Genomic DNA, 3968 nt, shown 5'->3' with positions numbered 1-3968 from the left:
CCATCCATCATCCATCTGTCCATCAATCCATCACCTATCACCTATCATCTACCATCTATCCGGCCATGACCCACCATCCATCCCTCACCATCCATCATCATCCATCCATCCACCATCCATGATCACCATCCACCCCTCACTCTCCATCCACCCATCACCCATCCATCCCTTCAATCATCCAACAAATACGCATCAAACACCTGCTCTAGCCCGGGCACCAGATGTCCATGTGTGAAGAATACATTAGAACACTGCTCTGTGGAGACCACTGCAACAAATAAACGAATAAACACGTCAGTAATCTCTGACACGGTAGTGAATACCATAGTGGAGAGAGCATCAGAGGGTGAAAGCAGTGGACAAGGCGGGCAGGAGAGGTGGGCAAGGCTGGCGAAGGCCCCTCCACCCCATGCGGTGCCGCCCGAGGGGAGCTGAGGGCTGGGTGCCTGAACCGCGTGGGCCAGACTGCGGAGCTCCTGCCCATTGGTGCTGTCCAGTGGGCAGCAGGTGGGGTCAAAGGATGATCTCTGTGGACTGCTCACCCTTCCTGAAGTTCATTTCCACTCTTGACTCAACTGTCACTTCCAGGATAGGAAGTAGGATAAGAATTAGGAGGAAGAGAGTCTCCAGGCTAATTGATGTTGTTTCTTTTTACGGTGTTTAACACAGTGGGTAGGAGTGTTACCGCTGTGTGTGTGGCTTAGGTGACGTTTCTGCTGGACAGCGTTGTTCTGACCGGCCACTCCGGGGCTGCTGGGCAACATGGGAACTGGACATAGTACAGTCATTGTCACACCGTGAGGGAAGCCCTGTAACAGGCCCAGGAGCCCCCACCCTGGGGATGGTGAGCTGAGCTTCTGTGTAGGACCAGTGGTGAGGCGATGGGGAGGAGTCTGTCCCTGCGAGGACAGAGAGGGAGGGCTCCAGGCCCTGGGCCCCAGGCCAGGCCGGGCAGCGTGAGGCAGTCAGCAGTCTCACTGATCGCAGGGTGCCAGGGATGTGACGCAGGAGAGTCCTGCTGAGGTCGGACCAGGTAAGGGAGAGAAAGGAGCCCTGCTGGCTTCCATGGCTGATTCACGGGTTTTGGCGAGTGACCTCAGCATGGCTCCAAAATGGCACAGTGGGGGACAAGACAGACAGCTTTGCTGGCATGCAGGGGCCATGCCAGGCCAAGGAGGAGAGAACAGAGCAGGTCAGAGGTTGGTGACAGGTGGACAGGAGAGCAGGGTTCCGATGGACAGATTCCCTGTACACTGCCCTGGACGCCGCACTAAGGAGGACTTTGGGCTTTTTCCCAAGGGCCACAGGAGACCCGCCGAGTCCTGGAGGAGGGGACTCGAGGTCAGAGGTGCATGTCTTAGGGTGAGCCACAGTGGTCTCTGGGGGAGACCTATCCAGGGACCTCCCCATTGTTCCCTCACTCTGCCAAGGACATCCCTGCCCCAGGGCCTTTGCAAGTGCCTGGCAGACTCTCTCACCAGCACTCCAGCCTGCCCCCCGTGAAGACTGCACTAAGCCACCCACATTCCGGGTGACCCACGTCCACGGGGTCTGTGCTCCCAGGCCGCCTCCACGGGAAGCCCCCCTGGCTGCCCTAGCCACATTCTGCTTCCCTCACCTGCCGGATCATTCCTGCTGCCAGACCGCCAGGCTCACTCTGCAACCCAGCGAAGCCAGGGTGGGGTGTCCTTCCTTATTCCCAAACCGCAATTACCCTGGGCCACGGGAAGCCCCTCGTGGGCGCAGCCCTGGAGAGAAAGCATGGCGTTCTGTCTACAGGAACCACCCAGAACCTCCTGCGAAGCCTCAGCGGTGCCCAGGCACTCTGTGTGACCACACAGCCTGTGTGTCCCGGGTTCTCCCCGGCTCGGCGGTCCCTCTCCTCAGGGTGCTTTCTCCATGGGGCCCCTCGAGTGCTCCCGCTGGGGATCTACCGCATTTCGGTTCCTTTTTTGACAACAGAACTTTCCAGTAGCCCTCGGTGTTTGTTTCCTCAACCCCCAAGGCTGTTGGCATCACAGGGCCCTCTGGAGGTGGGTCTCCTGTCCCCGGGATGCCACCACGACATGCTGGGTACCAAGACAATGCTCTATCCTCTGCCTCTGCATCACCAGGGCCGGGGGCAATTTCACTGGACTCGTGTGGGACCCACTGATTTCACACACAAGGCCAGGTGTCCCTCACCCGCAAAGCTCAGCTCAGAGGCTGCAGGTTTCTGATGTTCCTGGAGTTTGGAATATTCGCATCCACACCCACCTGGTGTCCCTGGGAGGGGACCTGAGTCTCAACACAGAATTCCCTTGTTTCAGGTACGCCTCCCGCGTGTGGCCGGAGGTCACCCCAGACACAAGGATTTGGTGTCTGCAGCAAGGCTGCACTGTGTGGGGTTTCCCACGGGGGGCGGGGTCAGGTGTGCGCTCTCACAGGTTCAGACTGTGGATGCCTTGGCTTTTGGGTCTCTGGACTGGGGACACTCCTCCTCTGCCTCTGTGTCCTGCTGTCTCCCGCAGAGCCCCACAAACAGACCTTCATGCATTTCCTTCTGTGCACAAAATGTCACCCAGCGGGAAGGCGGTGGAGACTGGGAGGAGTGGGAGGGGGGGCCACCACGCACCTCTTGCTGGTCTCTGTGGACTGCATGGTTGCATTAATTCATTCAGTCCTCGTGTCAGCCTTTGGTCACTGTCACACATGCCTGGGACAGCAGCTGAGGAGGAGGAAAGGTTTATGTGGCTTTGGAGAGTCCAGTCAGTGACCAATTGGCCCCGTTGCTCTTGGGCTGTGCGAAGTGGCACCACATACAGGGCTGTGATGAGGTGCAAGGCCGCCCACCTCAGCCAGGACTGGAGGAAAGAGGAGGGGCCAGAGCCCACAGACTGCTTACAGCTCCCCGAGAGCAGCTCCAGGAAGACGCAGCCTCTCTCCTGTCGCCATCCCAGCCCATCCTCAGCCCCAACGCCAGGCTTGTGATAAACCCAGTACATTTGCTAACACTACCGGATGCTCCTGCTTGCTCGGGCTGGCCCTGAACTCACAATGTCGAGGCTGCCTCAAACTCGGGGGCACCCTCCTGCCTCAGCCTCCTGAGAGCTGGGATTATGGGTGTGCACCGTATGGTTGTCTGAGTCGCCCCCTTTCCATTCTACACACTCAGAATAAACACTATGTATTAGGGCAGCAAAAAGCTGCATAAACTATGTTCATGGACTTAACACAAGAGTTTTATTTCCCTCTCATGTGCCCATTCAGCGTCCTGCTTAAAGAGGTGGTGGAGGGGCCCGAGCACCTTTCATCTGAGGCTGCACGATCCTGGGGCGTGGAGTCCCATTTCCGTAAGGTCTGTTGGAAGTGGCCCGTTGGCTCTCTGGACTGCCAGCCTACAGTGACAAAGCTCACAGTGCTCCTGGCCCACTGTCCCATGGCCCCGGAGGACCGCTGTCTGCCAGCTCCCTCTGGACACAGGCGGGTGGACATCCAGGGGACATGGGAGGAGCAGGTAGCTGCTTAACGCCAGGCACGGTGGAAGTGTCAGTTTGGGTCACTTTCCAAACTTTGCCTCACAGCATCAACCAAGGCCCAGGTAGGAAGTAATCTGAGCAGTGGGGTCGGGCACCTGGAAGGGAAGTCACAGTGGAGCCTTGAGCTCAGAGTCATGAGTTCAAATCCTGCCAAGGGCTATTTCTTTTTGCATCGGCAACTTGACCTTTTGAGAATCAGTTTTCTTACCAGTGAATGGGGACCCTGACCCCCACTTGGCAGTTTCATGCTGGTTAGAGGTGGTGCTTATATAATAGATGTGTCAAGTGACACCTCCATTATTGAACTCTATTTGTTCCAAATTTGTGTCTGAACACCAGCAATTTTGAGAACTAAATGTATTTTATCCTTTAAGAAATAACAGAAAATCAAATAATTGGCTTTGGGGCCTAGAGTTATAAACTCATTTTTCCAGGACTTTAACAAATTTT

The sequence above is a fragment of the Cavia porcellus genome, unplaced genomic scaffold, assembly GCF_034190915.1.
Source record: "Cavia porcellus strain 051 isolate PalLab524CR breed Dunkin Hartley unplaced genomic scaffold, mCavPor4.1 scaffold_8, whole genome shotgun sequence".
Classification (NCBI taxonomy): Eukaryota; Metazoa; Chordata; class Mammalia; order Rodentia; family Caviidae; genus Cavia; species Cavia porcellus.
This window is presented reverse-complemented; position numbering follows the sequence as displayed.